The sequence below is a fragment of the Pongo pygmaeus genome, chromosome 4 (assembly GCF_028885625.2).
Source record: "Pongo pygmaeus isolate AG05252 chromosome 4, NHGRI_mPonPyg2-v2.0_pri, whole genome shotgun sequence".
In the NCBI taxonomy this organism is placed as follows: Eukaryota; Metazoa; Chordata; class Mammalia; order Primates; family Hominidae; genus Pongo; species Pongo pygmaeus.
The window spans coordinates 148848622-148876445 of NC_072377.2; the positions used below are offsets into that span (position 1 = coordinate 148848622).

Genomic DNA, 27824 nt, shown 5'->3' on the forward strand with positions numbered 1-27824 from the left:
GCTACAAATGACAGGATTTCATTCTTTATATGGTTGAATAGTATTCCACTGTGTATATGTACCACATTTTCTTTACACATTCAAGTGTTGATGGCACTTATGTTTATTCCATATTTTTGCTATTGCGAATAGTGCTGCAATTAGCATGTGAGTGCAGGTGTCCCTTTGATATACTGATTTCTTTCCCTTTGGACAAATACCCAGTAGTAGGATTGCCAGATTGTGTGGTAGCTCTATTTTTAGTTATTTTGAAAACTCTCCACACTGTTTTCTATAGTGGCTATGCTAATTTACATCCCTACCAACAGGATATGAGTTTATTATACCACCTATGTATGCAACAAAATATAACATATGTAAAATATTATATATCAATAATATTAATAAAAAATAATTAAAACCCAAACAACCTAGATAATAAAGTCTGATTCATTATTTATTTCTCAAACATACAGAGCTGTTCTATAAGCTTAGAGCTCATTGAGTTGGCGCTATTTTTTTCTGCTTCCCACTTTATGTAGCTGTGAGGGGTTAATTCTTAATTGGCTGGTGAGAAAGGAAAATTACCCAAACTGAAATTCACTGACAGACCTCAGGGTTCTATTTACTTCTTCCCACCTTTGTTCTGTGGCCACTCAATGCTCATTCCCATCAGGCAGCTCTGAGGAGCGGGAAAATACATTATCCACAGTGCTAAAGTTCACTTCCTCATGGGACTGCAGTAATAATTTTTAAAGAGTAGTGTAGGTTGGATTGTGCTAGATTTCCTAATGCCCATTGAAGTCTGACCTTTACCACTCAAACCAATCATGGTAATTCCATCTCCTTTACCATCTCTTTGCTTTAGGTGTGGACAGGCTATTCCAATTTGGTCTCTAAGATTTGCCTGAAGCTCTTGAGATACCAGTCCCTCTGAGACTCAGTTGTCCCACTTATAAAGTGGAGACGAGTTAATGGGTGCAGCAAACTAACAGGGCACATGTATACATATGTAACAAACCTGCACATTGTGCACATGTACCGTAGAACTTAAAAGTATAATAAAAACAAAGTGGAGACAATAGTAGTAGTATCTAACTTATTGATTGTTGTGAAGATTATGTGAGTCATTACTTAGTAAATACCTGGCATACAGCAGCACTCAGTGAAAGGATGATTATTATTCTTTAAAATTTGTCCAACTTTTGATCCAGGCACTCTACTTCTAGGAAGTATGCTGAAAACGTAATTAGAAATAGATGCAAAGATATATAGATATAGATATCAAGAGGTGTTTATTACACTGTTACTTATCATTGGAACCCTAATTATCCAAGAATATGAGAATGGTTAACAATGAAGTCGTTACCTCAGAGAATACTCTGAAGCCATTACAAATTATGTGGTAGAATTTTATTTAGTGAAATGAAAAGCAGTTTATGATATATTCTGTCATAAACAGCAGATTGTTTTCCATAAATAGAACTACAAATAAAAATATAAATACAGGTATATGAAGTCAGACAAGGTATGCACCAAAAGTAGCAAAAAGATGCTTTATAATATTATAGACTTTTAAACACTCTACCTTACACAGTTAACTGTACTTTTTAATCTAGGAAAAATACAGATATTAGAGAAGGAAATAAAATCATCTCTAATGTTTCTAACAAAAAGTTAATGAATATTCCGGAGAAATAACTTTCAAATCTTAAAAGGTGATTTCTGTTTGTTTTTTTTTTCTATTACTAAGCGTTTTAAAACTTCTTTCCTCTGAACATTGTTAAAGCCATTTGCTCCAGATTTCCTCTGAGACTCTTTTTAGCTCCATTCAGCAAACATTTATGAAAGGCCCTGTAGGTGCCAGGCACTTTGCTAGATGGCTCACGAAAACATATGCAGGCTGATCTCTTAGAATAAAGACTGCTCCGAATTATCCCAAATCAAAGAAATAGGAAATACATTTGACTTGGGTGCCCCTCTTGACATGGGTAGGAACTGGAGATTCTGTTTATACGTGTTACTCTGCTGTACAGACCATGGCACACAGATCGTGCAGGACAAGTGCTCAGCCCCATCAGTAATGTCCATGAGCCTTTATCCTTGGCATTCATCACTCTGATTAAACATATACAGTTGGAGGAAAAATAAAAGTGACTTCCAATGCAGCTTCAAGATAAGCTCCCTACCTCCCTTCCAATCTGACGGCTGTCCCTAAGCCCCTCCTATATAGAAATTCTAGAGCTGCCTGTACTTGTGGAAGGAAGCCAAATCTATTTTAAATTAACTGAAAATAAATGAAGAATTTAACCGAAGTAAAGTAGTTAAGTATATAAATTCAGTTTGTTCACTACAAGGATGTGGTCTCAAAACTGAATGCCACTTGCAGTCTAATTTTTTAGAATGAGCACATAAAAAAGGAGAAGAGGAAATTTTTTCTTGATTTTGCTGTTCTTCAAATGAGAAGGTGTCTGCCACAAAGAAAAATGTAAAATAATGTATTGTTGGCAAAGTGCTAGAGGAACCTCCACTGGAAAAGGGTGTGAAGGGTTCCTTTTTATCCCTTTCCCTCGCACTTCTCATGGTATTTGGAATGGTGTTGAAACTCCCTGTAAAAATACAATGGCAACATTCTATAAGGGGAAGTGACAAGGCGAAGAAAACTTGTTTGATTCTTAAGAAAAGCTGTCACATATGTGTCTCCTAAATAGTCTCTAAAGAAAGTTTTTAATAACTATCTCCACTAATCGCCTTGAGTTGAAAAGTGTAGGTAGGAAAGGAAGAGTGGTAGCGGTAGTAAAAGATGGAAAAAACCAAACGAAGAGTGAAGAAAAAAGTTATTGAAAGCATAGCAGTATAGTTGCAGCCTATATTCAGGGCGTTTTTAGGATATGGAGAAAGTTTGACGAACATTATTTTAAATTGGCAGTAAAAGTGAGTAGGAATGTTTTGGGGTTTTGTTTTATATGACTGTAATATGAGAGATCAGTATAAAACAAAAAGCAGAAATGTCAAATATAGTAAGATAAAAAAGCACATTAGCATTAATGGGTCAGATTCATATAGCATCCGTCTCCTGCTAGACATAACCAACCATTCACAAAGATCTCAACTTTTGCCAGCTTCAATTTTCTGCCAAACACACCCTGTTTGCAGCACTTTATAGATGAGCACTTTTACTGTGACCAGACATCTTGGAGCCCCTATTTCATGAATAATCCTTAGACTGTCACCTGTGATTGGACATGAAAATACTAAAATATCGTAAGATTTTGTTATCAGAGAGTAGATCAGAGTTTAGAAAATGCAGCTACAATTTTTTTAAAACTATGAGAACAGAGCAACTGATTCAGATTTACGATGCTTTTTCTTTAATTTAATGGCACTTAAGATGTAGTTAAATTTTATAAACAGTATACTCTCCTCTGTTTGTAAACCATAGGGTGATGTTTGCCTTCTTTACAATTATGCCTTCATTACAGTGATGAGATGACAATTTATGGGATAAAATTTATATACATGGGTAGTCAATCTGGAATATCCAGAGCCCCGTAAATACTTTTGCTCTTAGTAGTAGTTGCAGTGGTGTTATCAGTATTAACAATACTAGTATTAGTAGTAATAATAATACTTACTAAGCCTGCAGTATGCCAGGCACTGTCAATTATTTTCACATTGAAAAGACTCTGGATTTAGTATATATTATCACTGATGAATATACCAGTGTTATTTCTGCATTTTGGAGATCAGAAACTGAGGTTTAAAGAGGTCGTTTAATTTAAGACCATACAGTGGTAAATAGTGGATTTGGCTTAGAAAGTCTGCAATGAGGCACTGTATAGCTAAACCCCATTTACAAGAATCACACAACAGAATGCAATTGTTTGAATAATTTCTTCCTCACTTTCATTTCACTTAGAACAAAAAAGCCTTGACAATTAGCAGGTTTATTAACCAATGCACGAGATCAATACAAATATCCATATCAATATGGATAACCATACCCCAAAATATTTGGGTGGTAATGGAAGTACATTGTTCTTTTTTTAATTTTTATTTTGTGACTGGGAGATATGAATTCCTTGGAACATTGGGGAATGCGCTGCCACAGCAAATTGAGATAAAGCATAACTGTCTTGGGAGTAATGAAAGCTCGGGCAGGGGAAATTTCTCACAAAATGAGTTCCTAGGCTGTATCATTTGCTGTTCGTGGAGTCTACATGCTTGGCAAGAAACTACAAAAGTGTATGTTCTTCTCTAGTTTAGGAGAGGTTGGTCAGGTAGCCCAGTAATAAAACTGTGGCTAAAGGCTGGTTCACAAATGCAGAGAGTGTCCTGTGTCCAGACCTCTGTTTATCATCCAGCTTTTCAGGATTTTTTGGGGGTAGGCAGGGAGGACTGGAGGATGGTAGGATGTCAGGATTATGTATAAAAGGAATCTGGCTATGTTCTTCTCTTAGTTATACTTCCTTAAAAATAGGGACTTCATTATTTTATTTGAATACACAAACCTTTATTGTTATACTTATCCACCGACCTGCTCTTAATGCATGTAAAGAAGTGCACACACATACATGAAATGGAAAACAGACAGTACATTTAAACCTTGAAAACTTCATGCCCCTGAAATCTGATAGGCTAATAAAAAGATCTAAATCACACATCTTTGCCTATATTTACTCCTCAGTCTCACTTTACTGGTCAGACTTCTGTCCTGCTAAAGCTTCAGTAGAGACCTGTGATAAACTGCAGTAGTGTTTCAGGATGGATGTTCTAAAGATCATGTTGGTCTTTGTGGCTAAGAGACAGGATCCAACCGTTGTCCTTTATTAGACTAATTGTTCTGCACTTTGGGCTGTCTTTCTGGGTTTCTGATATTCAAAGGTATTTTAAAGACACAGCATATCCACACTATGAGATGCTTTGACGGCAAGATCCATGTTTTGTGAAGACCAGAGAACTGCCTCTTACATCATGCCATTGACTTTGGAGCATTAGAGTTGCACCTAAGCACCCTCTCTCAAACCTTTCTTCCAGTAAGTCCCACTGTGATTGATTATCCATGGACAATCCAGCGGTGTATAAACAAAAAATTTGTTTCACTTTTCTATCGTTTCTTCTTCTGAAACAATTTCCTAAAGTGCCCTAATGTTTTTATTTATCTGTGCTAAAGAAACATTTCTTTTTTTACACTTATTTCTAAAATATAAATATTTTTATTTTTGCCAAGCATAAATGGTATACTTCTTGTCGTAAAAGTTAAAACAATGGAGAAATACATAAAGTAGAAAATGGAAGTTCCCTGGAATCTGATCCCAAATATAATGATGATTATAATAAAAATCAAAATAACATCTTTAAGTGTTATGTGCCAAGCTTAAGCTTTTCATATGCATTAGCATATATATTTCTTATAATTGTTCTATGAGACGGGTACTATTATTTCCCAGTTTAGTACATGAGAGAACTGAGGGGTAGAAGATTAAGTTGTTTATATAATGCCATACAGGTAGTAAGTAGAAAAGCTGGATCTTAATTACTGTATTCAGATAGTAAAGTCTTAATTACTATATTTAACTAGATAAGGGCTGATCACTGGAAGCACTTTATAAAAAGTTAAAGAAATTATGAAAGATGAATTACACATGACTTAAGATTTTATTTTAACTTAAAGTGTACATTCATAAATTCATTCCTTAACCATTGATGTAACACCAAGGCACACCTGTAATATAAATTTCAATTGCTGTAACTTTATAGTGGGGTAAATAAATTCTTCAAAGCCTTTTTTTTTTAAAAAAAAAAAAAAGTCAGCTTTATGGAGTTTTTCTAAAACAATTAATTTCGTTTTCATAGGAACAACTCTTTTTGTTCTTATGTTTTACTAGTTGTGTAATTTTAAAATAAACTGGGTCCTTACAACAACAGGTACCAAACTAGTTTTAACCAGTTTGGGGTCAAAATCCACAGACTCTTGGTAAGCAAACAATGCAGCAGGTGAGGTTGGAAGTGCCTGGGACTTACTAGGCTCTAAGCATTCAGCACTGCCCTGGGCATCTGCCTGGACTTCTTACAGAGGGAAGCCAAGCCTGTAGGTGAATTGGTAAAGTCAAAATCAGTGAAGAGAACTCTACCTACTAGGTAACATGGAATTATCCAGCATGTGAAGAGGCATCCATGCAGAAGTTGTTTGCCAAAGGGAACTTGTTTCTTTCTTTCTATGCCTCAGAGATATCTAAGGGCATGTATTATCAAAGACTACTGCCCTGCCTAATTTTCCCCCCATCTTCCCATTTTTGTTTTTTGTCTTTTTTTTTTTTTTTTGACACGGAGTTTCGCTTTTATTGCCTAGGGTGGAGTACAGTGGCGTGATCTCTCCACTCACTGCAGCCTCCACCTCCCGGGTTCAAGTGATTCTCCTGCCTCAGCCTCCTGAGTAGCTGGGATTACAGGTGCCTGCCACCATGTCCGCCTAATTTTTGTATTTTTAGTAGAGACGTGGTTTCGCCGTGTTAGTCAGGCTGGTCTCAAATTCCTGACCTCAGGTGATCTGTCCACCTAGGCCTCCCAAAATGCTGGGATTACAGGTGTGATCCACTGCACCTGGCCCTGGCTACCAGCATCTTCTCTTTTTTTGATACGCAGTCTCACTCTGTCACTGGGCTGGAGTGCAATGGTGTGATCTCGGCTCACTGCAACCTGCACCTCATGAGTTCAAGCGATTCTCCTGTCTCAGCCTCCCAAGTAGCTGTGACTACAGGCACATGCCACAACGCCCAGCTAATTTTTGTATTTTTAGTAGAGATGGGGTTTCATCATGTTTGCCAGGATGGCCTCGATCTCTTGAACTCGTGATCTGCCTGCCTCAGCCTCCCAAAGTGCTGGGATTACGCGTGTGAGCCACCAAGCCCAGCCCGGCCAGCATCTTTTTAATGTAAATTCACATACCTGATTAATTTCAGTTTGTTTTGGCAACCAAGTCTTCAAAACATAAACATTAAGGAGTGCAGTGACTTCCCCAGGAAGGAAAAAATCTAAAGCCACTCCCTTGAGACTGGGCCGGCACTGAAAAAAAGAAATAGAACTGAATATGAACTGCTTTGGAGGGAAGGTGCTGTTATTTTCACTGGTTTTATCAATAGCAGTATTTCTGAAAGTGTGGTCTATATACCACCTGCTATCAGAAATCACCTAGCTACTTATTCAAAGGCAGATTTCTGGGCCTCAGACTCTCTGGGAATGGTTCCTGGAATCAGCATACTGCTGTAGGCACAGTAAAATTTGTGAACCATTGGTCAACCGGAGAAAGCCCAAACTTCTTAATGTGGTCTATAAGGTACCATGTAAGCTGGCCCTGCCCCACCATTTAGCCAAATGAGCGTGCCATTTTGTTTCTAGTGTCAGTTCCTCTGCCCTTATTTCTTCTAGGAATGCATACCCTCATGTTTTCCTTTCCTATCCTACTAAGAAAATCCCTTCAAATCCTTGCTTGGGTCTCCTTCTTCTGATTCCCTCCTGGATGGCTTATCTCCTAAAGCAGACCTGGGGAGTTCCTCCATTCTGACTTCGTTGTCACTCCCTCTCCCACTGACATGTACGTTGTGTTTCTATCATAGTATGCATTACCTGGATTTGCAATTACATTTTTACCTGTATGTTGCTCCTATTACACTGTGAAATCCAGGAGTGCAGAGATGGAGATTTATTCATCTGTATTTCCCCGGAGTCTATGCCCGCACTTGGCAAATAATAATGGTAACAAATATTTGCTGAATGAATGAACAAATGATTTGGGGGAAGCATGCTGTCCACTCAGTCTCCCACCATACTAGCCTGGAAGCATGAATGTTCTCTTGCTGTGATGCATTCTCCTGGCTATGCAACGTTTCCTTTCAATTCCAAGTTGAGGAGACTGAAGGAGAAGGGGGCCTCTTGCAGTGACCATTCTTGCAAATCTCTTTTTGTTATTGAAAGAGGGATCAAAGGCACAGCCCCGAGTGGCCTGTTCAAACCTTTGTTATTACTTTCCTTTTGCAGCTTGGGACTAAGAGGAGGAATTTATGTATATATTAGTACACACTTTGATCTACCTTGGTTGATGTGCAAGGTACCTTGTTCACAGTTGTTACCAGTGAGACTATCATATAATGCAATAAGGGAATGTCTGTGTGACAGCCAGGTGATGTTGAAGAAACGTATGGGTTTATTTCATTAGGAGTAATGTTTTCTCAGCAGATACCAGTTTGCATGCATAATGTGATTCTTAGGGTGCCATAGCAGATACTCTTTGTTAGGGTAAAATAATTGCATTACTTTGCTACTTGCAGATTCATTAATGAAAACCCTGAGATCTCCCATCAGTTTTGTTAGTGCTTTTCTCATTCAGGACTATTTCCCTGAGGTCACCTTTCATCAGGTCATGTATCTCATCGGCCCTGCCTGACCGCTAGATCTTAAATGCTTCTTAGCAAGTGCCTAAGCCTGCCCTCTGTGACTGCAGAATTACTTGGCAAAGAAAGAAAAGCTCTTTGGGGACAGATAGCTTGTCTCTATATTCCTCACTGGAATGTTCCCCGAAATGAGGTGCCTACCACTGAGATGGGTTTACATGCTTCACATTTTAATTGCTACATATTTATTTTATTAAAAATAATTAAACTGGCATATAAAACTTGTGATTTAATGTTTAGAGGGAGGTTAAAGTAGGAATACAAGTTTGAAAGTGACACTGTTTAAAGGAAACTTTTAAAAATTAGTATTAAAAATAAGATGAGGAAATGACTAAAATAATTAAGGAAATATTCAAATAACTAATGCATGAGAAGTACTATGATATAGTATAGTTCCTGATACACAGTAAGTGCTTAATATAAATTTATTGTAATGAATAAATAAATAATAAAAATATTAATAATAACTAAATTTTGTTATATGGTTGTTTTGTGTCCAGGTATTTTTCCAGAAGTTTTACATGCAATATTATATTTGATTCTCACTTTTAGTAGTCAGAATCCATTGGAAAAAGTTCCACTTTATTTACATTTTGTAGATGAAGAAACTAAAGAATAGAAAATAACTTACGCAGGCTCACACAGCTAGTTGTGTGAGATCTACTCTCTGCTACCAAACCCATGCACACAAGTGTACTTCTATGCATCTCAAATATTATAAGTTAAAATGAGTTTTTTATTTCCATTTCTACCTGGCTTCCCTAAGGTGTTAAAAATATTCCAACATGTTAAAGGTTAGCTTAATTAACTCTGATGTGATGAGTGTGCTGCCAATATTTTGCATTTGATAAATTACATTGGAGCTTGCCTGGTTAAACAACATGCATTTCTTGAAGTCTTAAGTATTTGCACAAGCCTAATTTTTGTTTCCTTCTTTTGTCTTCTCATCAAGAACTTTTCTTCAGTTTCACTGTCAATGTTGTAAGAATGTTATGTCATGGCTTAAGATTTCTGTGGATTTTATCATATACCGACCCAAACCATAGTCTTTCTAGAATAAGTCTAATGGCAGTGACTATGCTCTATTTTGGAAAACTGTGTTGCTTGAGTAAAAATGGCTCTGATAATCATAAAGACGTGAATGCCAAAGGTGCTTGTGAAAACTTTGACCATGAGTGAAATGAGTTTTTCAAAATTGCTACGCTATTTTATGTTGATAATTGTATATATAAAGGTATAAATATACTTACAAATATTATAAATTGATTTTTGTCTATTTCACTTATATTAGCAAAGAGTTATACATTCAACTTGACTGAAAGCTCCTCTTTTACCATTGCTTTATATTTAGAGTATATCTGTTCAGTACCAGGTACAATGACCTATTAGCCAGGACAGTAGAAATGGGCTAAATATTGATTAAGTCTCACAACCTGATAAATAAAACCTGGTAACAGTCTCAAAAGACTTTCTCAGATCTTTGGGGAATCTCAGGATACCAGTAGCTTCTAATTTCCTGCAATTATAATCTTTTAAAATGTAACACTATGTACATTCTCTATGCATAGTCCCCCTCTGTGAAATCTGAGGGCTAAAAAGGAAAAAGGTATTTGGAAGAAGAAAGTATTATAGAGTTTTCTTAGTTTCATTAAAATTATAAATTGTTCTTCACATTTGTGATTTCTTTGGTGCAACTCATTTGCTACCTGTGATAGGACATGAGTGTTATGGTTGAGAATAATTTCAGAGCTTAGTGACATTCTTAAAAGCTGAAAATGGTTATTTTTCTTTTTATTTGTTTTCTTTTTTTCACTTTTTCCACACTAGCTTTAGGGAATAGATGGATCAGACCATAAGTAGATAATGGGGATTATGGGAATTTCATATATAATGTAAATGCCAATTCTTTTTGAGACGGAGTTTCACTCTTATTGTCCAGGCTGGAGTGCAATGGCGTGATCTCGGCTTACTGCAACCTGCACCTTCGGGGTTCAAGCGATTCTCCTGCGTCAGCCTCCCAAGTAGCTAGGATTACCGGCATGCGCCACCACACTTGGGTAATTTTGTATTTTTAGTAGAGATGGGTTTTCACTATGTTGGTCAGGCTGGTCTTGAACTCCTGACTTCAAGTGATCCACCCGTCTCGGCCTCCCAAGGTGTTGGGATTACAGGCATGAGCCACCGCGCCTGGCTGTAAATACCACTTCTTGATGAAAACTTTGCTACCCTATTGGGAAACCCAATGATCTCATCATTAATTTTTAAAACTGGAAGGGTTCTTTGGAAAACTTGTTTTCTAGAATTTCTCAAAATGTAGGTCATGAATCACCTGCTTCAAAATCACCTAGGGTGTTAAAAATGTATATTCCTAGTCTCCATTCTGCAGCATGATATCTCCAAGGGAGACCAGAGAATATAAATTTTTCAGAAGCTCCCCAGGCAATTCTTATGAACCCTAGAGTTTGGTAATTACTTCAATCCCCTCGTAGTACATAGAAATTGAGGCATGATACAGTGAAGTGACTTATCAATGGCAAACTAGGCAGTTAATAACAAACTTCTCTGCTTGGCTGTTTAAAACCATCTAGGTTAGCTGCAATTTTTTAACTCACTTGACATGCATCTTTCTGTCTCAGCTGTGTAGTTATGTAACTTAATTACTTCTTAGTTTGATTTGACGGCCTTATTCTATTAGATAAGATGTGTTAATTACCCTGATGGCAATATGTGATAATAATGGCTCAGTGTTACATTAATAATTTCAAGATCATGAATAATATGCAACACCTCTGTGTCTGAGCCATTATTAATTTGTTTCACCAGTGGTGAAGTGTTTAAAATTCAGTTTCAAGCATGTCTTCTCAGAGGCAAAAAGAATAATACATGTATTGAAAAACCTGTCCTTTATTCTGTTCTTAACTTTGTCCTTGCTATCAAAATTAGCTATATATTTTACCTAACTGTCAGGTAAAAATTACATTTATTTATTTTTTTAAATACAGGTAAATCGAGGGTGAAAGGAGTAAAGAAAAAATACAGATAAATCAAAATAAAGTATTTGCTAATACAGATGGAGAAAGTGTAGAAGCAATATAAGTTTTGTGAAATTATATCACATGATTGATCTCAAGGGATAAGAATAAGTCTAGAAGCAGATTTTTTTTATTGTCCTGAGTTTATGAGTAGCCTTAAAATCATAGTTCCTCACCTGCTCCTTATTTAGATTATGATTAAGCAGTTGATAGCTAGGCAGAAGAGAATGTAGCGGACACCTGTTCTATCTACCTGCCTAGCATCCACAAGTCTATGAGGGAACCACCTTCAATGTCCATAGTTGTGCAGTCAACTCAGGATTGACCAATCAGCATCTTCCATCCTACTGTTTCGTATAAAGATGACATGTGATGTAAGTTGATCTAATCAGAGCTAATCCTGGGACTTTCTAGGGCAGTTGGGAAATATATGTACTGAGAATGGGGGTCATGAACTTGGAGTGACTGACATCCAGCTTTCCATCATGAAAGAAAAATTTACCATCACAGAAAAAAAACACAAAAAAACAAAACAAAACAGGGCCAAGAGAGGGTCTGTGCGACTGACTCCTGATGAAATAATTTAAATCTCTGAATCTAGCCATGCCTGACGTCACCTAATACTGTTTTATTTTTTTTAAACCACTATGCAATCAAGATATTCTATATTTTGCTTAAGCCATTGTGGGTGGTGCTTCTCACAATAACAACAAAAGGACATAAACTTTACTAAAAAAAAAAACTTCTGAACTCATGAGCTTCCAAGAATAGGAATGAGTTTGCGTTGCTGTGCATGCATTCTCTCAAGTCTCCATTGTGACCAGTAAAACAGATTTGCAGTTGGTTTGGGCTAGGGGTAAGGTAACCATAGAATGCATCTTCCAAATTAGAAGACTTTTCCTTCTTATCCTTTTATTGTGGAGGATTTTAAACTGACACAAAGGAAATAGAATGATATAATGAACTCCTATGAGCCCATTGATCCATTGGTCAATTCTTCTTCATTCACATCTCATCAGCTCCTCCCAGTATTATTTTGAAGTCTTTTCCAGACATCATTTCATTGAATAAAACTAACAGGAAAAAGGAAGTGCTATTATGATAGAACAGCAAGTGCAAACTAAGACTGTTCCAGAGACACTGAGACTGATAATGTGAAATAGATTGAAAAATCAATGGATTAGCATCCATAACCTCAATACTATACTTTTACCAACTGAGACAGTGGACCAACTGGGGTGCTAAAAAGCCTTGAGATATTTTTCTTTTCTATCAGCCTTTTTGGCTATAGACATGTTTATTGAATACCATGTAAGTCTGGGTTCTCCAAGAAACAGATGCCAAAACAGAATAAAATGTGCAAGTTTCATTAGGGACACATGCCCATGAGAGACAATTGGTAGGAAGCCAGGAAAGGCTGGGAGAACATTAGATCATGATGCAAATCTGAATCCAAGTAAAGGGGAGAGAAAGAAAGAATGGGTAGATGTGCACTAGGTTTTGCAAGGCTACCAGGAAATCGTTAAGCCAAAGTCAGGCATGAAAGGAGTCCTATGTCTCTTAGGAATCAGCCTGCTCTAGTATGGCAGCTGACCTCAGTCCCTGACTGGGGGAAGTCCATGGAAAGTACGACCTCATTGCACAAAAAGAGTGGTAGATTTCAGAGGGTAGCAGATGGGCCCTTGGGTAATTCTGCTCCCCATAGTTGGAGGTCTGTGAGGCACATTTTCACAGCCACCACATATAGAAAGATTTTCTTCTAAATACTATCAATTTAGTGTACCAGTGTAGTAAAAAGCATGGAGTTGGGAATTAGATCAGCCCTATTAAAACCTTAGCTCTACTGCTTAGCTGTGTGACTATAAACAGATCACTTGAATTCAAGATGTAGGAGCTGCTTCACTAATATTTTAAAATTGCATCTTCATGTTCTGTGACTGTAAGGACTCACTACTATTGAAATGAAAGCAGTAGCATTTGGAGATTTAAGATACTTGGTTATGGCTCTAAGTTGCCTCCTGGCATTAGTGACAAGCAAATTCTGTGTGCCTTTTGTTTTTCACCTGCTTCCAAATTCAATCTCTTCCCCATGCTTGAAATGTGGGAAGTTTATGGAAAAAAGGTCACAGGAAACACACTATCTTCTCTCTCAACTGCCTCCTTCCATCTCCTACATTTACCATGACATAACTAAATAGTACCCCAGACTCCAGCCAGTATTTTCTGAGCAGCCTGAGAGTCAATGTGCATGTTTAATTTCTACCTTTGAAGCAATCTGATAATTCTATTTACCAGCAGTAACCAGTCAAATGGACTTTTAGAGAATTCACCAAAAAGGCTTTAGTTTTTCAGAAACTGTCTTTGTCTATGAGATACCATCTCACACCCATCGGAATGGAGATTATTAAAAAGTCAAGAACCAACAGATGCTGGTGAGGCTGTGGAGAAATAGGAATGCTTTTACACTGTTGATTGGAATGTAAATTAGTTCAACCATTGTGGAAGACAGTGTGGCATACCTCAAAGACCTAGAACCAGAAATACCATTTGATCCAGCAATCCCATTACTGGGTATATACCAAAAGGAATATACATAATTCTATTATAAAGATACATGCACTCGTATGTTCACTGCAGCACTATTCACAATAGCAAAGGCATGAAATCAACCCAAATACCCATCAATGATAGACTGGATAAAGAAAATGTGTTACATATACATCATGGAATACTATGCAGCCATAAAAAGGAAAAAGATCATATCCTTTGCAGGGACATGGATGGGGCTGGAAGCCATTATCCTCAGCAAACTAACGCAGGAACAGAAAACCAAACACTGCATGTTCTCATTTATTAAGTGGTAGCTGAATAATGATAACACATGGACACAGGGAGGGGAACAACACACACTGGGACCTGTGGAAGGGAGGGAGAGCATCAGAAAAAATAGCTAATGCATGCTGGGCTTAATACCTAAGTGATGGGTTGATAGGTTCTGCAAACCCATGGTACACGTTTACTTATGCAACAAATCTGCATGTCCCACACATGTATTCTGGAGCTTATAATAAAATAAAATAAAAAGACTGTCTTTGTGTGCTATCCATGATGGCAACAAAAGAGTTTTATAGGTTAGATCTCTTCCCTCTGATTATTTGGACAAAAAATGATGGCTATTATAATAGACATGCACAGACACACATATACACAAATCTTTTCACCACCTGCCACTACAAGAGTTCAAGCTACCCTTGTCTCTTATCAAGATTTCCGATGGACTCCTTTCTAGCCTGCTTGGCTCTAGAAGAACCTCCCTGTGTCTAATAGGAGATCTGATCAAGTCACAAGGTTGCTTAGAGTCCTGCAGTGGTTTCCCATTGCCCCCAGGATATGGTCTAATTCTTCAACAGCAATCAAAGGCCTTTCATGCTCTCTGCTTCCACCTCCTGACGAACCCTCTCCTCCTTCCTCACTTGCCCTCTCCCCCTCCCCTTAGATTTTATACTCAACCTACTGTCATGTACTCTCCCAGGTCTGGGCCTTGAACAGATTATTTTCTTTGACTGGAAACTTCTTCCCTCTTTTCTTATTCTCTCTTCTCCTTTCAGCCTAGCTATTTATACTTCTCTTTCAAGTTTCAGCCTGGGTATGACGTGCTCTGGAAGGATTCATTGGCAGTACATCCTGAAGAGGCACCTTGACCACGAGCTTCTAGAGCACCAGTACCTTCCCCAGCAAAGCCCTCATCAGGCTGTGTCCTAACTGCCTCTTGACTTGCCTGTTTCCCCTCGCCCCTTGACTGTGAACTTAGGAACTGCCCCTGTGCACTGCCAAATCTTCAGTGTCTAGAACAGTGCTTGGTACAGAGTAGGCATTTAATAAACCCTGTTCAATTAGTAAAAGATTCCATGTAGGGGCTCTGCAATATATAAACACGTTAATATGTATTCCATTTCATTTTTATAAAACACCTTTTCAGGGGAAGATTAATAATTAATGATAATAACAGTGGACTCAGTAAAAGGTATTTTTAATGTGATTATTTTAATTATGTGGTGAAATGTCTTGTTTTCTCAGAGAACTCAACTCAGGTCATCCATGAAAACAAGTATATTTTATAAAATATTTGGCAGTTGTTAAAGGGAAGACATCAAAATGAAACAAATCTGTGACTATTTTTCCTCATCAGTTACCATGGGAGGCATCCCTTCAAGAACACCATGTCTAACATGAATGCCTAAGTCTGTGACAATAAAGTCTGTGAAGTAAATTGACTGAGAGGGTAATAGTAAATATAGAATATCAGTGGATGCCTGAAACTAGCAGGAGAAAAATAGAAAATAATTATCTCATCGAGGAACAAATAGATCTATTGATAGTATAAATTTTTAAAAAATGTTTGTAACCGTTTCCATTAAGTATACTAGTTTATGATGAGTTGAAATATTTTGCCATCTACCTTATGAAACTCCACTCAATCTGTGCAATTCAAAGTATTAAAATGGAAATAAAATAAATACTGTTTCACATATAAAACAAATTGGACCTTATAACTAATCATTTCTTCTCATTTCAATACCTCCCACTATTCTCTTCTTAACTGAAAATGACTGCAAGGAGGCTTTTATGGGGAGTTGGATTTTCACCTAGTTGAAAGATCAGTTTGTAATTCACAAACAAAAGAAAGAAAAGAGAAGAAAAAAAGAAAGAAAGAAAAATCCAGTTCCTTTTATTTGCCTCTAGGACCTAATTCTTCGTCTTTTGGGAAATAAATTATCCTTAACAAAGTGCTTCTTAAAATTCTTAACCTCAGTAATGAAAGACTCTTCAAAACAGATATGTTGTACTTGTAATTAAAAGCTTTCCTGTCCCTATATTATAATATTATGGCCAGCCTTCAACATATTTGAAGTAGAGTATAAATTCAGTAACTGAGCGTTCTGAGAAAATTCTGAGGAAATTGCAGTTTTGAGGAAAATTTAGCATTTGATAGAGTGAGGGAATTAAACGATCCATTTGGAATTTATTCGTGTGGAAGCAAAACTATTTACTGCTGGAAGCTATGGTGGCAATGTTGGCAACAGTGAAGATTTTGCCTCTAGGTGCAGGTATGACAGTATTTCCTCAGACAGAAGTACATAGTATTTTTTAAGGCTACATAATATTGGTGGCCTGCAGCTAAGAACCTATGTTCTAGTGATCTATGGAATTTGGATATTATTTCTAATTAAGCCCTTCTCCTTGCTATGAGTGACATATACCTACTAGATTTGAAGATTCAGTCGATTTCCAAAAATGCATCTTCTAGAATTGCTTCGTGCCTTCCTGATTGCTCCTCCAAGTCTAATGTTGGCTCTCTCTTCAACTGTTACCTTTTTTGGATAGTTTTCCTGATCTTGCCTATCTCTTCCCATTAGAATTCATGAACCCTTCTTCCTGTTTCCATGGTATCCAATATAGAGCTGTGTATGCTTGCCACATAGTATTTTGAAATAATTTTATTTGATGTTTTTATATATGTACCTCAGTCTCCCTTTCTACAGATAATCACTGTTAACAGTTTCTTGTGTTTCTTTCCATAAAACAGAAATTTTGCATTTTCTGATGCACATGTGACTGAATATATACATGAATTTAAAAAATCACTCACAAAAAATCATATTTTTGGAAATATTTTTCATCCTGCTTTTTATTTAATATATGTAGGATGTAATTCTATGAACACATGCAGGCTTGTGTCATTTTTTAAAACAGCTATCTAATAATTCCATTTTATGGATGTTTTATAATTTATAATTATTTGGGTTCCTAATTACGAACACTTTGCTTGTTTGCAGCTTTCTGATTTTATAAACACTGCAGTGAAGAATCCCTGGTGAACGTCTGCAAGTATGTCTTCAGGATACATCCAAAACAGTGGGATTTCAGTGTCTGAGGGCATGTGTTTATTTAATATTGGTAGATTAACTCTACAAAATGTTTCATCAATTAGCCTCCCACCAACAACATCACACTATGTATAAAAATTGGTTTACTTTCTCTCCTCACTTAGAAAGTGAGAAAAGTGAGTGTAGAGCAGTGCTTTTTATCTCAGGATCCCCACTGCACCTAACACGGTACTCAATAAATATTTTTAGAAAGGAGAAATAAAGAATGAAAAGTTCTGCTCATATTTTAGCCTGTGTTGACACCATCAGAGTTATGTTGGAGACAATATTAAGGTCACACATTAATATGATACTCAGACAAGTTTGACAATTCATGGAAAGGTGCATATGTGGTTGTGAATTCACTAGGCAATTACATAAATCTCCTCATTAATCTTATTTAGAGGCCCAGGAAGAGGAAGAAGAGATCTTTCCAGAATCAATCTGTATCTCCTCTCTTTCAGAGTAGGCCTTCACCTGAGACTAGCAATTGTTCTGCCTGTTGATTTGGGTGTGTGGGATAGGACCAGGAAGTGAATATTCTTTTTTTTTTTTTTTTTTTTTTTGCAAGCAGCGAGTGTGTATTCCTGCCAAATTAAGTGCTGAAACAATTTTATCCTGTTGTTTTTCATGTGCATTACATCATCTATGTGTAAACTAACTGTGCCTCCTAAGGACCTCTAAACTCTCTAGCCTGAACATCAAGCCACTAAACTCTCTAGCCTCTAGACTCTCTAGCCTGAACATCAAGGCCCTCTATCACAGGCCTCCAGTGTGTGTCCGGCTGTTGTCAGCTACACCCTGCTACTCATAGCTGGAGATCTACTGTGGGTTTTGCCCACCTGCTTTATGGAATCATTCTGTCCTGCTCCACTGTGAAAAGCGCTCTCATTTTCCTGCCTCTTATGGCTGGGAAAGACTTTGCTGTAGCTTTTATCTTTTTTTTTTTTTTATCAGCGTCTGATTTCTTGTTGCCTGATTCATTGATGGCAATCATTCTTAGTTCAGATTGGCTGCTATAGTGATTTTAAATCTGTATTTAATTTTTTATTGAATGAACTATAAATATGATACCCATCTATATCCCAGGTTGAGACTCAGAGCAGTTTTTTAAAGCCCTCTAGTGCTTTTCAAGGCAAACTTATTTGAAATATTGTTTGCATCCCACAATGTTGACACCCTTGGGAGGAAACAAGGTGAATCTTAGAGGTATTTACTTTCTACTGCACACTCACTGGCCTGATGCCTATTTGGCTGATCAGGCCTGACTGGCTCAGCACAGGTGTAATGAATGTCTTAGATTACCCGGTGACTTTGAACTTTAATTTTTATTCGCTTGGTTCACTCAAAGAACACCTCTGTGCCACTGTAATCATTAGGATACTTCATCTCTGCAGGCTGATAGGATTTATGGCCCCAGGGCTGGAAAAGCATAAAGAGGAGATGGTCCTCCTGAGAGGTTTGTCTCTTCAGGTTAGTGTTAATGCAGAAGCTGTATTTACCCACTGGATCCCAAGACCATAAAAAGTAAACCCACAGCAGAGTGCTAAAAGATGACTCTTGTTTGGAGCCATTGCAGCATCTAAAAGTGACACTGCAATCAATGAAAGCATTTTATTGGACGCTTGGATTTTACTACAGGAAATCACAAAGCTCTATTATGTACCAAAACAGCAACAGATTTTGTTGGTGGCCTTGAATCAATCTGTTAAATATATTTGAAGGAATATGGATATTAGTAAAGTTGGATAGGAATTTTAAGGTGGTGCCAAGAAATAAGCTTCTACAAATAAACAATCAATCAAACAAACAGAAACACAAGTAGTTGCCTAGTTCCCACAAGTTTGCAAAATACTTTCACATATATCATATGTTGAGTCCACCAACCTTAGGAAGAACATCGGGAAGTTGTGATTTGTAGTCATTCTGTTTTAGACATGAGGGTATTTGAAGTGCAGAGACATTGAGTCATGAGAGGTTGAAATTCTCATAGGTGGTTTTGATGTCTCGTTTGTGTTGCATTCCATGACTTCAAAAATTACCAGGAAGGCTATAGTTGCTCCAATTCTAAATTCAACAAGTCCATTAAAGTAGGCTGAGTATCTAGAGTGCAAAATAAAGTCACAATTTGTAAGATATTCAGCTTATTGAAATAATATGTACATTCCACATGGATAGTTCAATCACTTAAAAAAAGACATCTAGGCCAGGCGTGGTGGCTCACGCCTGTAATCCCAGCACTTTGGGAGGCCGAGGTGGGTGGATCACCTGAGGTTAGGAGTTCGAGACTAGCCCAACCAATATGCTGAAACCCCATCTCTACTAAAAATACAAAAATTAGCCAGGTGAGTTGGTGTGCTCCTGTAGTCTCAGCTACTGGGGAGAGTGAGACAGGAGAATTGCTTCAACCTGGGAGGCAGAGGTTGCGGTGAGCCGAGAACGTAAAACTGCACTCCAGCCTGGGCAACAAGAGCAAAACTCTGTCAAAAAAAAAAAAAAAAAAAAGACATCTAAGGCTTTATTTACTGGGATTATAAAAATAATCTGACTTTTACAGTATTATTCATTCATTCATTTATTTGTTTAAAATTTATTGAGCATTCTCTTTGTACCAGGTATTGTGCTATAATAGATATACAGATGAGTAACATTTAATTCCTACTTCTTAAATACAATAATAATAATACTAAATAATATTTACTGATTGCTAGCTTCTGATATGTCAAGCAATGTGTTAATAACTTAAGACATATTACAACATTGATTACCAATGGCCCCTTATGGTATAGGTTATCTTATTATCCTTATTTTCCAGATAAGGTAATTGAAGCTCACATCCAAGATAGGCTGGTAAATGGCAGACTTGAACTGCATTCAAGATCTGGTGTGATCCTGAAGTACACAGTTTTTAATCTTTCCATATCTTTTTCTTCCCATGCTCTGCTCCCTGGCTCATGGTCTGGGATAGACAGGCAAAGAAACAGATGACTTAGTAATAAACTAGAGGGACTTTAATAACAAAGGAATAAATGAAGTGCTGTAGGAATGTAAAGTGAGGAAAATTAGAGTGGACTGGACTTAGTAGATGGAACTGAACTTGGTTCTTAAAATAGCCGTAAACTTTTTCTAAGCAAAGAAAGAGAAAAGCCATTCCAGGAAGAAAGGAAAATAGAGCAAAAGCATGGAATTACATCTAAGAATTTCTGCTTTAGGCAGCATAGAAAGTATTCCTTGGTTGCCAAAAGTTTACTGAGTCCTTGTAGAGTTCCTGGTACTGCATCAGTTACTTGAGGCACTGACTATGGAGTGGGCCTGGTCTTGTGGGCATGGTCTTTTGCTTTAAGCTAAAAAGAACTCCTCAAATTTGTATGATAATCAGACCTCAAGGCACAGCACCATTACAGGACTGGCCGTTTCAGTAACACATAGAAGTGTCCTGAGCTCTGAATTTCAATTCATTGGTCTTAGGTTTTATTAGCTCTCAACAATGTGAGGATTGCTACTTAAATATGCAAAAAGACTTCAAGTCATCATCTAATTCACACAAGAGATAGTAGCATAGGTTGAAAAGCAGGGAGTATATAATTACCCAGGAGCAGATAAGTGAGAGTTGACAGCTGTCAAACAATGTGTTACCCTAGATGTGAAGCATAGTTATGGATAGGGAATGGGAGTCTGTCCATTTTCCTATAGACATGAAGACTCTGAGATCTCTTAATTGAAGGTACAATGTTACTGTCACTCACCAATGGTAGTATCATGTTACTAATAGTCTGAGAGAATTCTAACAATATCCTAGGAAGGCTCTCTATCCTTAAGGAGCAGTGGGAAAGTCTCAGAGCTTACTGGAAAATGAAGAGCGATGCACTGAATGTGATTATCTATAAAAATGCTTTGGTGCACTTGAATTCAACTCTTATTTCTAAACTGGAATTGACCCCTGAGTTCTACCCAGGAAGTAAGTAAGAAAGCTCCTTTATGCTATTTAGGGTTAAATAATAATTCTTAAACTCAGAGCATTCATAATTGTGACTCTCTCGACCACTGATATTATAGAAAGATGCCAGAAATTCTTAGAAAAAGCCCATGCATGTTAAAAAGTAAAGGATAGGGACTGTTGGCAAAAGACAACAGATTAAAGCAACAGGTTCTATTTTCCCCCTCTGATTCCTATCAAACACCTCTAAAATGACAAAAGAGGAGTAAAATGTCATAAAAATATAAAAATAAAGAGAATGGTCTGCAAGATGGCATTGGATGAGAAACAACAACATGATTTTGGAAGTTAGAAAGTAGATGCACAAGTAATGATTGACTTGATAAAGAAGAGAAAGCTGAACCTAAATAGAAGGGAAAGACAGCAAAATGAGGCTGAGTCTATGACTCAGGCAAGGCGCAGGGGGCCTGGAGATTCTGGGTTGCCAGATACATTGGAAGGGAACAGGGCTGTAAACACAGGCATTCTCTGAAAGCCTGCATAGGGAGCCCTTAGCTACCTGATCAATCACCCACCTTGTGCAGCCAAACAACCCACTCTCTCTACCTGGCAGTAGCAGAGAGGGTTGTCTTCAGATAACTGAACCAGGGACAACATGCCCAACAGAGGGCAATGCTGAGATACTTTACTGGAAGTAGAAGGATTAATTTAAAGTCTACACACTGGCTGACAAGACCCTGAACTTCTGTTCTCTGCATATCTCCTAGAACTTCAAATAGTTCAGTAAGAAGTTGAAGAAGTTTTATCTAGAGAACTAATATGCCCATAAGGAGTTGGGGGTTGGGGAGGGGCACTAAAAATACTAACACTTGGCATCCTTCAGAGAAACCGCCAGATCTCCATTTGATCTTATGTATTAGTTCTCACGCTGCTAATAAAGACATACCCAAGACTGGATAATTTATAAAGAACAAAAGATTTAATGGACTCACAGTTCCACATAGCTGGGAAGGCCTCACAATCATGGCAGAAGGCAAAGGAGGAGAAAGACATGTTTTGCATGGTAGCAGGCAAGAATATGTGTGCAGGGGAACCATCAGATTTCGTGAGAATTATTCACTATCATGAAAACAGCATGGGAAAGACATGCCACCATGATTCAATTACCTCTCACCGTGGCCCTCCCACAACTCGTGGGAATTATGGGAGCTACAATTCGAGATGAGATTTGGGTGGGGACACAGCCAAACCATATCATCTTACTATTTTAAAACCCATCAGTAAATATGTTATAATGCTACTTGTGCTTTTTTGCTAAGCAATGACATTTAAAAAAGTAATTGCATTATGAGCTTTAGGACTTCCAGAGTGAGATTATTAATATAAGAACATTTTAGTAACCTATTCTATAGCATTGTAATCACTGAACAATTGAGCAGAAGGAGCTTCCACTCCAGTGGAAAGCTCTTGAAAAATAATATATGTTTTTGACAATGTGTCTGTTCTTCTGTTCTTCTCATTTGGCCCCTTGTGTATCAGTTATGTATTTCCACAATAATGCTGAAAAGAATCCACCCAGAATCCCAGTGACTAAAAATAATAAGCCTTTATGTAGCCTGAGAGTGTGTAGCTTGGCTAGGTAGTTATTCTGGTGTTGACTGGGCTCACTCAGTTCATTTGTTTGTGGTCAGCTGCAGGTGGTCCTGCAGCTCTCTGTGTGTGTCTTTCTGTGTATTTGGGGGTCAGCCAGATGTTGGCTGGGCTAATATTGTTCAGGCTGGGATAATGAGGGACAACTCAGCTCTGTTTCATGTGTCTCATTCCCCAGTATTCTTGTCTGGGCATGTCCATGGCAAAGGAAGAGGAGCAAGAGTGAAAGCAAGCCTCAAGATGTAAGTGATTTTCATGCCGCTGCTTACATCGTGCTTGCTAATGTCCCAGTGCCCAAAGCATGTCACATGGCTGATTCCAGAATCAGGACAGATGAAGAACTAGGTCCATCAATGCCATCAGTTTGCCACATCTGGCTCCCTCTTTTCCCTCTGTCTTTTCTTTGTGTCTGGAACCTACTCTAAAATTCAGGGAGTATAATATTTTGGCCTACCGTTATCCAACAATTTACTCTTGACTTAAAGGTTCCTAAGCTGTATACTTTTTATCACTTTATTAAACATACAACTCAGCTTGAAACCAGAGTATATTTGCCTTAGAAAGCTACTGACATAAAAAGAAATCCCTCAGAGGTTTAAGGGAACCAGTTTATACAACAGACTCTGTGTTCTTTGAAGTGTGGTTATGAAGGGTTTCATCAACATGGGACTGAATTTATAAATCTCCACTCAGAGTTGACATGATAGAATCACTTTGGCGCTTCCTCTGATGTGTCTTGGAAGTTCAAATTCTTGGACAGATAAAGGACGGTGTCCTGGTGGGGTAGATATATTAGTTCTTGGTTTTGGGACTCAAGGTGGGTGATCTTGACCAATCACTTGACTTCTGCTTCCTTTTCTGAGAAAGACTGGTAATTCTTCTTTATGAACAATACCTATCTCATAGACTTAAGGATTAAATGACACAAATGGATGATGATACTAATCTAAATGTATACAATTCTAAACCAGTGAACAATTTTTATAGTATTCTTACGACAAATTTGCCCTTCTGGTGGCATTCACAGTAATAATAGCTTTCAATTGCTGAGTGTGTGCTATGTGCCAGGCATGATGTTATGCACTTTGTCTCCACGATTTAAATTAATCTTCATGGAAATGCTATGGAAATTAATATTATTCTTGTTTGACAGAAAACTGAGTTGTAGAAAGGTCAGCTAACTTACCAAATTTCACATGGTAATGAAATGAGTGCAATGAAAGGAACCTGGCAGCTACATTCCAGAGCCTTGCCTTGCCTTTTTCTTTTTTGTTTGTTTTGTTTTGTTTTTAGACAGGGTCTCACTCTGTCACCCAGGCTGGAGTGCAATGGTGCAGTCTTGGCTCACTGCACCTTCAAACTCCTAGGCTTAAGCGATCCTCCCACCTCAGCCTCCCTAGTCACTGGGACTACCGGCATGTACTACCACACCTGGCTAATTTTTTTTATTTTTTGTAGAAATCTGGTCTCACTATGTTTCCCAGGCCAGTCTCTAACTCCTGAGCTCAAACGATTCCCCTGCCTTGACCTTCCAAAGTGCTGGGATTACAGAAATGAGCCACCATGCCCCACCCAGATCCAGTTTTCTTAATTACTTTTCTTGCACTGTACATGGTGTCAATCTTTAGCAATTGTGAGTGAGCCTTCAGCACTCTCCAAAGCATTCACCCAGAATTAACTCCCATGATGTAGCATCATACCTTAACTAGAAGACATGTTACTATTAATGATCTTTATTAAGCACCTACTGTGTACTGCATACTGCTAAAAGTGAGGGCATAAGAAGAAGACAGAGAAAGACTCTTTAGAAAAATGTGACCCACACCCAAAGAAAATAAATAGCTTATAGCCAGGATGGGTGGAGGACAGCTGACAGGTGGGACTGAGTGGAGACTGGAGAACTATACGTGTGATAATGGCTTCTAATTGTTTGTTCAATGACCGTATATTGGAAGTCTACTATGAGAAAGATGCAAGGGGTAGAAAAATGAGTAAAGCTGTCATTTTCCTAAAGGAGCTCAGGTTCTAGTGAAAGACACATACACACACACACACACACACACACACACACACTACAATGACACAGCATGGTAAAGGGCTCTAGTAGAACTTTGGTTTGGGTGTGGGGTCTGGGACAGGTGCTGAGTCCAGGGAAGGCTCCACAGGAGGTGACAATTGAGCTGAATCATAAAAAATGAAGCAGAATCTCTCAGAAAGAAAAACCAATAATGAAACAGAAACAGAAAAGGCTATGTAGTGTGAGCAAAGCTCTGGGAGAGGAACAGTCCGTGGCAGGTGTGAGATAGAGTTGGAGGGTGAAGGCAGGTGGGAAAAGAGCATCAGGAGGTGATTAGGGGCCAGATCATGAAGAGTCATGCTGAGAAAATGGAGATGTAGCTTAGAAAATGGGAGCTGCTGATTTTAAGAACCTGAAAATCCCTCATTAAGTAAAAGTTAAAGTGGTAAAATGCTTCAGTACCCCTGTGCAGGGTTTGCTCGTGCTTTGTGATAGGACTAGCAGAGGCACATAATGGAGATGCCCCATGTCCAGTGCCATCCATCTTGCTGAAAAGGCCTTCCTGTGAGACCACATGACTTTCCCACTGACAGAAGCCAGGCAGACAGGCTGTCTTGTGCACTGGCCCTTGGAAAAGCAGAGCTGCTACAAAATCTGTTCCTGAGAAGTTCTAATTCATTTTCCCCTTTGCCAATGCTGAAGGAGCTGGGATGCCAATAGGGCAAGTTCCAGACACAGCTTCTGACCTTACTCTCTGGTGCCTGTAACAGCAGCACAAGCAATGAACAAAGCATGAAGGTGTGTGCAAGCCTGAACTCCAGTCCACAATTGTGCACAAAGTCTGCTAATCCAAGACTGGAACGGGCTGTGCACAAATGAGGCAATTCGGAAGCCAGGAAGAGCATCTGCATGTGCATGCTGTGAATTAGTAAGCAAGCTGCCACTGTGGGTTCCCTCGAATGTCATCTTTTACTTCTATCAGCTTGAAAATATTTCAGAAACCTCTTTGCCCCTGGTCCCATGCCTGATGGATGGGCTGTGGTCATCAATGCTATGCTCTGCTAACATCCAGGATATTATTTTAAAATCCTCTGTGTTTCCCACCTTCTTCAATGAAAGAAGTTGCCAGGTTTCAACAGTAGGCACTTGGTAAGCCTGTTTCTATGATTTCTGGATGAAAAAGACAAATTGTTCTACCAGAGTTCCAAGAAATAAAGTGCTTATTCACATCCTATGAATCCACTTCCATCCATATGCTCCCTCCTTCCCTTTGAAACCTGACCTGCTTACTCTGATACACACATCATACCCACACACAAACCCACACATACTCATACATGCCTCTCATATTCATGAAACTACATGGAAGGTTGCTGAGATCTTGGTAATTCAAAATTATATAAAATCCAAGAGAGAAGTCTGTGTGGATGGGTGTCAGTGTTCATATTAATACATAATTGTAGTCATATCTGTATATGTTTTTAATATATATAATGTTATATTTTGCTATATTAACATACTGTTCATAAATATTTTCCCAAGTTTCTTCCTTGTCCTTATAATTACTGTCCTAGTAACTACTACATAATATTGCAATGGGTTGGTGTATCATATTCATCTTATTTATGGTCCAACTTCAGGTATTTTAATTTTAAATATTTATGATTATAACTAAGGCTATAATGGACATTTTTGCATTGCTTGCTGTAGAATGATTTCTCCAGGATACACATCGTAGAGTGGAATTATTGGGGGAAAAGGATATGAAAAATTTTATAGTTCCTAATAATAATTTTCGTGTTGTTTTCTAAAATAGGTGGTACAAACTTTTTATATCATTAGGGGTGTGAACATGCCAATTTCACAAGAATTTTCTCAGTAGTATGCTATGATTTTAATGCATGTTGTTTGTTCTACTAATCTGTTGGGTGTAAAGTATTATAGAAAATTTTCTTAATTTGAAATTTTATGATTGGTAGGAAGCATAAACATTTTTCCAAGAATTTACTTAATGTGATGTAAGTGTTACATTTACTTTTATTTTATTTTATTTTATTTTATTATTATTATACTTTAAGTTTTAGGGTACATGTGCACAATGTGCAGGTTGGTTACATATGTATACATGTGCCATGCTGGTGTGCTGCACCCATTAACTCGTCATTTAGCATTAGTTATATCTCCTAAAGCTATCCCTCCCCCCTCCCCCCACCCCATAACAGTCCCCAGAGTGTGATGTTCCCCTTCCTGTGTCCATGTGTCTCATTGTTCAATTCCCACCTATGAGTGAGAATATGTGGTGTTTGGTTTTTTGTTCTTGCGATAGTTTACTGAGAATGATGATTTCCAATTTCATCCATGTCCCTACAAAGGACATGAACTCATCATTTTTTATGGCTGCATAGTATTCCATGGTGTATATGTACCACATTTTCTTAATCCAGTCTATCATTGTTGCACATTTGGGTTGGTTCCAAGTCTTTGCTATTGTGAATAGTGCCACAATAAACATACGTGTGCATGTGTCTTTATAGCAGCATGATTTATAGTCCTTTGGGTATATACCCAGTAATGGGATGGCTGGGTCAAATGGTATTTCTAGTTCTAGATCCCTGAGGAATAGCCACACTGACTTCCACAATGGTTGAACTAGTTTACAGTCCCACCAACAGTGTAAAAGTGATAGAGCTATCTATGACAAACCCACAGCCAATATCATACTGAATGGGCAAAAACTGGAAGCATTCCCTTTGAAAACTGGCACAAGACAGGGATGCCCTTTCTCACCACTCCTATTCAACATAGTGTTGGAAGTTCTGGCCAGGGCAATTA

The 27824-nt window shown here is 38.0% G+C and overlaps 1 protein-coding gene across 2 annotated transcripts in view; it reads left to right on the plus strand.

The window, feature by feature from the left end:
- KCTD16 (potassium channel tetramerization domain containing 16) overlaps positions 1-27824 on the plus strand; it is a 325798-nt gene that overhangs the window by 140317 nt on the left and 157657 nt on the right. The window lies entirely within an intron of this gene.